Source organism: Dasypus novemcinctus, chromosome 16 (assembly GCF_030445035.2).
Source record: "Dasypus novemcinctus isolate mDasNov1 chromosome 16, mDasNov1.1.hap2, whole genome shotgun sequence".
NCBI classification, from domain to species: Eukaryota; Metazoa; Chordata; class Mammalia; order Cingulata; family Dasypodidae; genus Dasypus; species Dasypus novemcinctus.
The window spans coordinates 35,563,531-35,576,290 of NC_080688.1; the positions used below are offsets into that span (position 1 = coordinate 35,563,531).

Here is a 12,760-nt window from a genome sequence, read left to right on the forward strand (position 1 = left end):
TTTAGCCTGGTGAGACCTGTTTCAGACATCTGACCTACAGATAATAAATTTGTGCTAGTAATATTTTAAGCTACAAAGTGTGTGGTAATTTGTTACAGCAGCAATAAAAAACTAATACACTAATCAATAAAAAAGATATTTGAAAAATACCCAAATATATACATGTTAAATAATACATTTCTAAATAACCCATGGGTCAAAGGAGAAATCACAAGGGAAATTAGAACAAATTTTGAATTATAATGAAAACAATATATATCAAAATTTGAGGGATGTGGCTATAATGTGCTTGGAGGAAAATTTATCAGAACAGGAGAAAAGTCTAAAATGATATAGGCTCCTACCTAAGAAATTTGAAAAAGATGAACATCCATATAATCATCTAAGTAGATGTAGAAAAGCATTTGATAAAATTCCCATCCTTTCATGATAAAAACTCTCAGCTAACAAATAGTAGAAGGGAATTCTCCTCAGCTAGATGAAGGTCAGTTACAAAAACCTTAACTAATTTACATAATGTTAATTTGAATATTTTTCCCCTAAGATCAGGAATAAGGCACAGAAAGATGTCTCTCTCATTACATCTGTTCAACACTGTACTGTGGGTATTAGCCAGTGCAATCAGGGAAGAGGGAGGAGCATATAGATTGAAAGGGAAGCTGTAAAACAGGTTTTACAAACATAATCTTATATGTAGAAAATCCTATGGAACCTATAAAAAAGCTACTATAACTAATAAGTGAGTTTAGCAAGATCACAAGTTACAATGTCAGTTACAAGTACCAAGTGGTCAAGTGTTTATATATTAGTGATGAGTAATTGAAAATAGAAATAAAATAATATTTATAATGGCGTTAAAAGCATGAAATGCTTAGAGATAAATTTAGCAAAAAGTGGGTTAGATCTATATATTGAAGACTACAAAATATTGCTGAAATTATTTTTTAAAGTCCTAAATAAATGAAATGACATGCCATGTTCATGGATCAGGAGACCAATATTTTTAAGATGCCAGTTCTCTCCAAATTGATCTGTAGATTGAATATTATCCCAGTTAAAATTCTAGCAGGCGTTTTTGCAGAAATTGACAAGCTGATTCTAAAATTTGCATGGAAATGCAAAGACCCTAGTATAAGGTTCAGCAAACTGTGGTTCTCAGGCCAAATCTGTCCCACTGCCTGTTTTTGTAAATAATTTTTTGAAACACTGCCACACATTCATTTATGTATTGCCTATTGCTGCTTTCAAGCTACATCAGAAAAGTCAAAAATTGCAACAGAGACCACATTGCCCATAAAGCTTCAAATATTTACTATCTGACCCTTCACAGAAAAAAATTTGCCAATCCCTGCCCTAGTATCTAAATAGTAACTAAAGCAATTTTGAAAAAGATGAAAAACCTGGAGGATTTACACTGTTTAATTCCAAGATGTAGAGTGAATCGGCAGTAATGAAGACAGTGGATAATGTAAGATAGATATATCCAACAATATACAATAATGGAACAGAATACACCACAGAATTAGACCTACACATGTATGGTTAATTGGTGGGGTTTTTTTTAAAAGATTTATTTTTTATTTATTTCTCTCCCCCTCCCTACCCTGTTTTCTGCTCTCTATGTCCATTCGCTCTGTTCTTCTGTGTCCGCTTGTATTCTTTGTCAGCAGCACTGGGAATCTGTGTTTTCTTTTTTTTTTTTTTTAAACTTTTTTTTTTTTAAAGATTTATTTATTTATTTAATTTCCCCCCCTCCCCTGGTTGTCTGTTCTTGGTGTCTATTTGCTGCGTCTTGTTTCTTTGTCCGCTTCTGTTGTCGTCGTCAGCGGCACGGGAAGTGTGGGCGGCGCCATTCCTGGGCAGGCTGCTCTTTCTTTTCACGCTGGGCGGCTTTCCTCACGGGCGCACTCCTTGCGCGTGGGGCTGCCCCATGCGGGGGACACCCTTGCGTGGCAGGGCACTCCTTGCGCGCATCAGCACTGCGCATGGGCCAGCTCCACATGGGTCAAGGAGGCCCGGGGTTTGAACCGCGGACCTCCCATATGGTAGACGGACGCCCTAACCACTGGGCCAAAGTCCGTTTCCCTGTGTTTTCTTTTTGTTGCGTGATCTTGCTGTGTCAGCTCTCTGTGTTTGCGGCCCCACTCCTGGGCAGGCTGCACTTTTGTTGCACGTGGCGGTTCTCCTTACGGGGCACACTCCTTGCACGTGGGGCTCCCCTACACGGGGGACACCCCTGTATGGCACGGCACTCCTTGCGTGCATCAACATTGCACGTGGGCCAGCTTCACCACATGGGTCAGCAGGCCCTGGGTTTGAACCTTGGATCTCCCATGTGGTAGGCAGATGCTCTATCCATTGAGCCAGATCTACTTCCCTGGTTAATTGGTTTTGACAATGAGAAAGGGGTAGTCTTTTCAGCAAATGGTAGTACAACAACAGGATATCCATTTTTTCAAAATTGAACCTCAAACTTTACTTCACAGTATATACAAATACTAACTTAAAGTGATTCATATGCCTGAATGTAAGAGCTAAAACTATAAAATTCCTAGATGAAAACTTAGACAATCTTCTGGCAAAGAATTCTTAGGACTCATAAAGCACAAACTGTCAAGTTAAAAATAGTTAAATTGGACCCTTCTCTCTTCCCTCCCCCCCAAAAAAGGTCCAAGGATAACTGTTTTGCAAAAGCAATGTAGACACTATGAGAAAATACTGCAGTACATATCATCTGGCAAAAAACTTGATTCCAGAATATATAAAGAATATAATAGTAAGTATTTTAGTAGCAAGAAATCTTGTTTCCAGAATATAATAGAAAGAAGGCCAAAAAATCCAAAACAATAATTTTTAAAAATTATTTGAACACATTTCACCAACGGAGATATGGGTGGCAAACACGTGAAAAGATGCTTTATACCAGATGCTTAGTCATTAGAATATTTAATCATTAGGGACTTGTAAGTTAAAATCATATAGAGTTATTACTCACTGAAGGTGTCTGAGTAATTATGCACTCTCACATAGTAAGATTTCTGTACCAAAAATGTGTTCTAGGTTATATAATTCAGTACCTTGGCTGCAGCATCAAGGACCCAAGTTTTTCCATCTTTCTACCCTACCATTCTCATTACATTGGCATCCTCCATGAGCTCTGTGGTCCATTAATGGCTACCCCAGATTTGGGTGTCATAGATGATAGCATCTAATAGGGAAAACAACAACAGAATATTGTCTCACATTCCTTTTTACAAGCAAACTACTTTAGAAGTCTGTGCTCATTCATGGCTCAGCCAAATAACTGGCAAAGGGAATAAGACCACCATGAATGTTTTAAATCAATCATGATTTACTATGTAGAGATGATCAGGTGCCCTGAAGGACTTGGCAAATGGGAGGAGGGTAAGAAGATCAAGGTTCTTTTATCAAAGAAGAAAAGGGAGAATCACTGTTGAGTAAACAACAATGCCTGCCAAATTAGATTACACTAAAACTGTGAAGGAACATATCAGTAAACTAGACAAAGAAATGATAGAAAACTTCCTGATAATAGTTTTATGCTACCAACGTATCAAGGCGTTGTGTTCCCAAAATTCCCCATTTTTTCATGGCCTGGTTGGTAATCTATCCTTCAGCTTAATTGCAGTCTAGCTTTTATCGTCATAACAGTAAGAAATGTTCTTGTTAGAATCACCAGTGAACTCCTGACTGCTAATAGCTGGCCTTTTAAAATCAGTTCAGATGCCACTTTACTTCATTTTGGTCTTTGACATTATTAACCATTTTCTTCCTGAAAATCTGTCCCTTTATTCCTGCTATACCATTCTACTTATTAATATTTTGTGAAATTTTAAAAAGCTTCAAGCAAAAAGAACCTTGTTTCTACTACCTGCATTTAACACATTGACATTTTTTTCTATTTGCTTCATGTTTCTAGGGAAAAAAAACCTACATTGCAGATAGAGATGAAACCCTTTCCCAACCCATACCACTCTCTAGAAATTGATTATCTTTTCCAACCATGTGTATATATTTATGGAAGTACTGTCAACCCTAATTGTTGCTTCCTAATTTCTTTCCTTGTCCATCCCTTTATGTGGGTGTCGCCTCAGAAATTGAATTAAAATTTTCTCTTCCCTTCAAATCCATGCCATGGGTGAGATTTATTATCTCCAAAAATATTTTTGTTTTATCTGTCTCTGGTTTTCACCTTTTCATGAGCTTTAGATTTAATATTAATCCCTATTAGACTTCTTAACATGGTGCTCACAGCACATCTGAAACTTAACTCTTTGGTCCATAAAAATATGTTTCTCTCCTCTCCACCTCAGTTAATGCCATTACTTTCTACTCAGTTCAAATCAGAAACTTTGGAGCCATCCAACCCTTAATACACATATAGTATCTACTTTTAAAAGTGCTTAATACTGTGAAGTGAATAAATGATTTCTTTTTCTTCACATCTCCTCTCCACATGCTGGTCATTTAGACTTGTTTATTTGACTTGTATCTCATTTTCCCTCTCAATATTGCCCCACTGTTCTTGCTTATGTCCTTTCTCACATGGGTTATTACATTAGTTTTACAAACTGCCACCATTATTTTTCTTTCAGTCTGTAATTCTTCCATAGCTGTTCTAAAACTTGTATCTTCTCCTGCTAGTCACCTTTTTTAAAAAAGTTATATTCTATTATATATACAATCTAACATTTCCTCTTTTAATTGTATTCAGATATATATTTCAGTGCTGTTACTTGGCATTCATAATGTTGTGCTACCACCACCACCATTCATTTCCAAAACATTTCCCTCATTTCAAATAGGACTATGTTTAACAGCACTACTGTAATATTCATGCATCTATGCCAAAGATGTACTGTGTTGATAATGGGGGAAATAGTGTGCCAATGTACGCTGTGGACCATGGTTAGTGGTAATAGGCTGATGATCCTATCTTATAATCTGTAACAAATATTTCCCCACAGTGTGGTGTGTTGATAGAGGGGTGTAGTATGGGAATTCTGTACATGTGCATGACTGTTTTGTAAGTTCACAACCTCTATAATAAAAGCCCTGTACATTTTAAGACTTAACTTCCTATTCCCTATCCCCAACCCCAACCCCTGGTAACCTATTCTAGATTCTGACTCTGAGTTTGCTTATTGTAATTGTTTCAGATCAGTGGGATCATAGAATATTTGTCCTTTTGTGTCTGACTTATTTCATTCAACAGTCTTCAAGATTCATCCATGTTGTCTCATGTCTCAGAACTTTATTGATTTTTATGACTGAATAATCCATTGTGTGTATACACCACATTTTATTTATCCGTTCATCAGTTAATGGACCTTGGATTGCTTCTATCTTTTGGCAATTGTGAATAATGCCCCTCTGAACTCCACTATGCATATACCTGTTCGAACCCATGCTATTATTCTTTTGGGGTATAAACCAAGTAGTGGGATTACTGTGTCATACGGTGGTTCTGTACTTAGCTTTTTGAGGAACTACCAAACTGCCTTCCACTGTGGCTACACGATTTTACATTGTCACTAGCAGTGAATGAGTGTTCCTAATTCTCTACATCCTCTCTAACACTAGTTCTTTTTTTTTTCCCCTACTTTTTTTCTGCTTCATTCTTTTGTGGTTGGAGAATATACATTGTATGATTTCAATATTTTTTAATTTATGGAGACTTGTTTTGTGACCTAAGATGTGATGTATCTTGGAGAATGATCTATGTGCACTTGAAAAGAATGTGTATTCTATTTTCTTTGGGTGCAGTGTTGTATATATGTCTGTTAGGTATAATTTGTTTAGTGTATCATTCAAATCCTGTACATCCTTATTGATCTTCTGACTAGATGTTCTATCCATTATTGAGAGTGGTGTGTTAAAGTGTGTAGTTAATGTAGAACAGTCAATTTCTCCTTTCAAATCTACCAGTATTTGCTTCATATATTTGGGGCTCTGCTGTTGGGTACATATATATTTATAATTTTTACATTTTTCTCTTGAGAAAAATGTCTGCTTGTTGCTACTGCTTATTGTCTGCTTGCTGTGTCCGCTCATTGTGTCTGCTCATTTTCTTTAGGAGGCACTAGAAACCAAACTTGGGACCTCCCATGTGGGAGGTGGATGCCCAACTGCTTGAGCCATATATGCTTCCCAGCATAACTGTTTTGACTTAAATCTATTTTATCTGATATTAGTATAGCTATCCTAGCTCTTTTAATTATTACTTACATGGTATATATTTTTTTCTATCCTTGTCACCATCAGCCTACTTGTATCTTTTGCAGACAGCATATAGCTGGGTCATGCTTTTTTATCCATTCTGCCAATCTCTCCTTTTGACTGAAAAGTTTAATACAGGTCTTCCTTATGCCATTTTGCTGTTTAGCCTTTTTTTGTCCCTAACTTCTGTTAAAGACTATTTTATATTTATTTGCTTTCTTGTGTTGTACAATATGGAGTGTCATCTCATTTGTGTCTAGATATTGTTTTTCATCAGCTTTCCTTGTATTTACAATGGGGTTAAAATATAACATCCTAAATATATAACATATATTTGGTATGATACCAACTTAACTCCAGGAACCTGCACATACACTTTTCCTATACGCCTCTGTCCCGCCACAATTTTTTTGTACTTGTTCCACATATCTTTATACATTCTATGTCCAGAAATCTTGATTTATCATAACTTTTTATGCATTTCCATTTTAGCACTTGTAAGAAGTAAGAGTGGAGTTACATATCAAACAATTGAATACAGTAATACTGGAATTTATAATTACTCAAATGGTTACCCTACCTGCAGGCCTTTATTTCTTTATGCTACCTTGCTGTCTAGTGTCCTTTCCTTTTAGTCTGAAGAACTCCCTTTAACATGGGAGGGCAGGACTAGTGGTGATGAATTCCTTCAGCTTTTGTTTATCTGAGAATGTCTTCATCTCTCCCTCATTTTTGAAAGAGAGGATATAAAATTCTTGGTTGGCAGTTGTTTCCCTTCAGTATGAGAAGTATTTAAACCCATTACCATCTTCCCTCCATGGTTTCTAATGAGAAATCAGCACTCAGTCTTATGAGGAGTCCGTTATATGTAACATTGCTTTTCTCTTGCAGCTTTCAGAACTCTCTCCTTAACCTTTGAATTTGACAGTTTGACCAATGAATGATAGGGTGTGTTTATTTTGTTTAGTGTTCTCTAAGCTTCTTGGGTGTGCCTATTCATGACTTTTGCTAAGTTTGGGGGATTCTCTGTCATTATATCTTTGAAGATTCCTTCTGTCCCTTTCTCTCTTTCTTCTTCTTCTCAGACTTCCACAACGTGTATATTGGTGTGCTTGATGGTACTCCTTAGTTGTCTCAGGCTACTTTTGCTTTTAATATTTATTTTTTCTGCTCCTCAGCCTGACTCATTTGAAGTGTCTTTTCTTCAGGTTCACCGATTCTTTCTTTTGCCAGCTCCAATCTGCTCTTGAAACCCTCCTGGGAATTCTCCATTTCAGTTATTGTGGTCTTCAACTTCTGTTTGGAGTTTGGTTCCTTTTAAAATTTCTGTCTCTTTACTTAGACTCTCACATTGTTCATTCATTGTTTTTCTGATATTCTATAGTTCTTTCTCTGTATTTTCCTTCATCTTCTTGAGTATTTTTAAGGTCTTTTTTTCTGCTGCTATGTCCACATTCTTGTCTTCTTTGTGCTTTCTAAATTTTTGTTCTCTTCCTTTTCTTACTCCTTTGTCTTGAACTCTTTTGTTGCACTCTGTACATTTAAAAATGTTAACTCAGAGATTTATTTCTTGAGATGTTTGTTTCTTGAATTTATAACCAGCTGAGATAAGACAGTACTTTCTTGAGCTTCTGCCCATGATGAATGCAGCGTGCAGGGTTTTCCTGGTCTTGCTAGGCTTCTGTCTTTTCCAGGGTTTTGCTTGTTAGTTGTTTTGGAGTTCCCCTGTTTATAGGAGTTTGGTTGTCCTACATACTTCCCTCTTTGCAGGAAGTCACAGGCCTTTGCCCCAGACTATCTGCCTCTATAGTTTCTTTACACTTCTTTTGCTATCTTATGCTGCTTTTGCCGGGAGGACAAATTCTTGGAGGAGGGTTACCCCAGGGAGGACTTTCCCAGCCAAAACAGAGCCAGGGACCCATGAAAGGGCTGTAGACTATTTCCAAAGTGCCCTATGGAAGTTCAGAAAGGGTACCAACAATTTGTTCAACCCCAAAGCTGAACTTTCTTTTTTTTTTTTTTTTTTTAAAGATTTATTTATTTATTTAATTTCCCCCCCTCCCCTGGTTGTCTGTTCTTGGTGTCTATTTGCTGCGTCTTGTTTCTTTGTCCGCTTCTGTTGTTGTCAGCGGCAAGGGAAGTGTGGGCGGCGCCATTCCTGGGCAGGCTGCTTCTTTCTTTTCACGCTGGGCGACTTTCCTCACGGGCGCACTCCTTGTGCGTGGGGCTCCCCCACGCGGGGGACACCCTTGCATGGCAAGGCACTCGTTGCGCGCATCAGCACTGCGCATGGACAGCTCCACACGGGTCAAGGAGGCCCGGGGTTTGAACCGCGGACCTCCCATATGGTAGACGGACGCCCTACCACTGGGCCAAAGTCCGTTTCCCAAAGCTGAACTTTCTTGACCTGCATTTCAGGAAATGAAGCCCACAGTCCTGAGGAAGCCCTGCATCTTTAAAAATCTCTACTGCCTCTGCCTGGGAAGAGTTGAAACAATGGCTGCTACTTTAGTCTTGGGTGGGTTGAAACAGTAACTGCTTTCAGATCTAGGACCCAATGATCCAAAGTCACTAACCAAAAGCTGTTATCAGTGTTTGGCTGTGCCTACCCCTGTTCTTGGGGAAAAGGAATTTTATGTCCCTTTTTGTTAGCAGCTGCTAGCCAGGGACTGGGTCCCATGGTGGCCTGCTGTGAGAGTGGGGGATGGATGCCATTAGCCCCCTTGTGGACAGAGCATTTTATTTACAGTTCTTTACCATAATTTATCTGTTTCTTCCTCTTGATCTTTTCTGAATGCTATACAGTATTGTACTGGCCTCTGGTATTTCAAAATAGTTGTATCTGACAGTTCCTGCCTGTTTAATAGTTGTTTTGAGGGAAGGACTGAGTCCTGGAGCTTCCTACTCCATCTCCCCAAAAGTCCATTACTAATCACATTTTAAGAAATCCTTGAGGGAAGCAAATGTGTCTCAAGTGATTAAGCTCCTGCCTACCACATAGGAAGCCCAGGTTCAGTTCCCAATGCCTTCTGGAGAAGAAGATGAGCAAGACAGCGAGCTGGTGTTATGGGTTGGGGCAGTAAGCTGACGCAACAAGGAAACACAAAGAAGAAACATAATGAGAAACAAAACAAAGCAGGGAGTGGAGGTGTCTCAAGCAATTAAGCACCTCTCCCACATGGGAGGTCCCAGTTTCGGTTCCCAGTGGCTTCTAAAGAGAAGACGAGCAGTCGCAGAGAATGATCACAAAGAGCAGACAGCAAGCGCAAGCAACAAGGGGAGAAGGGATAAATAAATAAAATAAATCTTTGAAAAACTTCCCATTGCTGCCTCGATAAAGTCTGAAACTGTTGCATAGCAAATAATGTTCTTTACAAGTTCTCCTCTACCCCTAGCCACCTGTCCCACTATTTCCCCCTTATCCGGCAACCACAGCAAAAATTTCTGATCCCCTACCTCACTATACTTTTTCAGCTTCTGAGTCATTCTCCACACTGTTCTTTCTTTCTGGAATATCTTTTTTATTCTTCTCTAAATCTCCAATTCAAGACCCTGCTCAGATGCCTCTTCTTTTGTAAGACTTTCCTAAGCACTCAAAGCAGAGCTAATAACTTTTTAAAAAGGATTTATTTATTTATTCCCCACCCCCCCCCCCCCAGCTCCTTATTGTCTGTTCTCTGTGTCCATTCTCATTATATGTTATTCTGTGTCTGCTTGTCTTCTCTTTAGGTGGCATCAGGAACCAATCCTGGGACCTTCTGGAGTGGGAGAAAGGTGCTCAATCTCTTGCGCCACCTCAGCTCCTTGGTCTGCTGTGTCTCTTATTGTCTCTCCTCTGTGTCTCTTTTTGCTGCATTATCTTCCTGCGCCAGCTCTCCACTTGGGCCAGGTTGCCGTGCAGGCCAGCTTGCCTTCACCAAGAGGGCCCAAGAATTGAACCCTGGCCCTCCCATATGATAGGTGGGAGCCCAATCACTTGAGCCATACCTGCTTCCTGCCAAGGTATTTTTCATACCTCCACTCCAGCATTTTCCACATTTTACAATTCTGTATTTCAGTATTGGTTTCCTGTACCTGTTTGTGACCTTTTTAAAGAAAAAGGACCATTTCCTGCCATCCTCAGTTCCTCTACAGTGTCTATTAACTATATATTGTTAATAAAGGTACATCAGTAAATCCATAGTTTGTATCTTGTAAGAGGCTTTCTCATAATATGTTTCAAATGATGTTATATTTGTAAAGATAACCCATACAAATCTGTTTAACTTACATTGTACCAGAAGGTTATTTAAAAGTATAATCAGGAAAGTGGATGTAACTCAACTGAAAGAGTGTCTGCCTACCATTTGGAAGGTCCAGGGTTCTATACCTAGGGCCTCCTGACCTGCGTGGCTAGCTGGCCCACGCACAGTGGTGTTGTGTGCAAGGAGTACTGTGCCATGTAGAAGCACCCCTGCGTAGGGGAGCCCCACGTGCAAGGAGTGCTCCCCACAAGGAGACCCGCCCCATGTGAAAAAAAGCGCAGCCTGCCCAGGAGTGGTGCTGCACACATGGAGAGCTGACGCAGCGAGATGATGCAACAAAAAAAAAGAGACGCAGTTTCTCAGTGCTGCCTGATAATACAAGCGAACACAGAAGAACACACTGCGAATAGATACAGAGAGCAGACAACTGGGGGGAAGGGGAGAGAAATCAATAAATCTTTTAAAAAAAAGTACCCTATAGTGGATCAACAAAGCCAAAGACTAGTTGTTTGAAAAAGGTAAAGAATCCCTTGCAAGAACATTTAGAACAAATGAAAATATTATCATCGAAAAAGGATAATTTTTTTAAAAGGTATAGTCACATCCTACATTTATAATAATGTTTCTAAAGGAGATGGGCCGCAGTGATGGTTCCTGTGTTTTGATATTGGTGTGCTAGTGGAGCTGGACCAAAATGGTGGTTCTATCTTGAAGTTGTTGGAAAGCATGTAAGTGGGTGGATTGTTGGGTCAAGGGCTCTAAATTAGGAAAATACCTGAAAGATGGGTCAAGAGTAGTAATGGAAGACTGGTAAGGTGAGAAAACAAGGTGTGGCATTTGAAGGAAGAGCAGTTGAAGCTTGGAGTGATATCTTCTAGGAAGAAGATGCCCTAAGTAAGGTTTATGGTTGAGGGAGAAGATGAGGGTGAGGGATTAAGAAAGCTGGGAATGAAAAAAATAAAATAACAAAATAAATTTTTAATAAAGGAAAGCTGGGAATGGAAATGAGGGGTGGGAACTGGATAATTGTAGTAAGCTCTGTTGTAAATTGACATATTTCTCAGCCTGCTATCAAATTTTAAATAAATGAGCACAATTAGTGACTTTTTCTCTTAATTTTCCCCCTTCATACAATTTCTATTCTTTCAAAGTCTTATTTATGTAATTAATAGTTAGACTTTGGAAATTAACTATTCTCTTTCTTCTGATTTTTTTTTGGGGTGGAGGGGGGTACCTGAGATTGAACCCAGGACCTCATATGTGGAAAGCTGGTGCTCAACCACTGAGCCACATCAGCTTCCCTGAGTTGGGTTTTTTCATTTGTTTTGCTTGTTGTTTGTTTTTGTCTTTTTCATGAAGCACTGGAGGGGAGAAATAAATAAAATAAAACAAAAAAAGAGGCACCAAGAACCAAACCCAGGACCTCTCGTGTGGGAGGGGGAGCTCAACCCCTTGAGCCACATCCGCTATCTCTACTGATTTTTAAATATTTTTGTAATTTAATGTATTTTATGTGTATGTATAAATGTTTTTTATTGCTTAAAATTCACCCTTCACTTTTAAGTTATTGAGTCAAAATCTTCGAATCTGATACAGAAAAAAAAAAGTATCTTGTTTTAATTATTTGCATTTGTTAGAAAACTGAGAAAACTGAAAACAGTCTTTTCCTTTTAAGGCTCTACTTTTATATTGTGCTTTAAAAGACTTTCCAACCCAAAATTATGAAACAAATTTACCTTTAGTTGCTTCTACTTTTAGAAGCAGTTCTCTTTTGCATGTTTGGCTCATATTCCCTCATAGTGTTTTAGTATATATTAAACTTTTCAGTCCTAGTCATGTTTTGATGCTTGCTCTTAGGTATCATATCTTTATTTGTTTGGGGTATTTTTGTTTTTTTTGTTAGGTGGTACCAGGGATTGAATCCAGGACCTCGTACATGGGAAGTAGGCACTCAATCACTGTGCTACATCTGCTACCCAGGTGTCACATCTTTAGACTGCACCAACTTAAGATGGTGATCTGAGAAGCTTCCAACTCTGAGATTCTGAGATTGTTTCTACTTTAATATTTATAGTTACATTTTAAATTCATATTATATTCGCTGAAGTTGTAAATGCTCAGCCTTTCAGAATTAACATGGCAGTTCTCTTATCACTTGCCTACTTCCTTTTGAATGTCACAGATAGGGAAAACCTATGCCAATAAGAATGACCTTTAAAATTAAGTGAATTAATAAAAGCTGCATTAGTGCTTCTCCAGGAGGTAAAAAAAAAATG

At 38.6% G+C, this 12,760-nt stretch overlaps 1 protein-coding gene across 5 annotated transcripts in view; it reads left to right on the top strand.

Annotated features, from left to right (window-relative positions):
• The window catches only part of YES1 (YES proto-oncogene 1, Src family tyrosine kinase), an 88,398-nt gene that overhangs the window by 43,904 nt on the left and 31,734 nt on the right, over positions 1 to 12,760 (top strand). The window contains exon 1 of one of the 5 annotated variants that reach the window (XM_071208497.1): positions 9,970 to 10,242. The exons of the other annotated variants lie outside the window; for them this stretch is intronic. The gene's annotated coding sequence lies outside the window, so the exon portion shown is untranslated. Of the gene's footprint in view, positions 1 to 9,969; positions 10,243 to 12,760 lie in introns of those variants that run through there. 5 annotated transcript variants of the gene reach the window in all.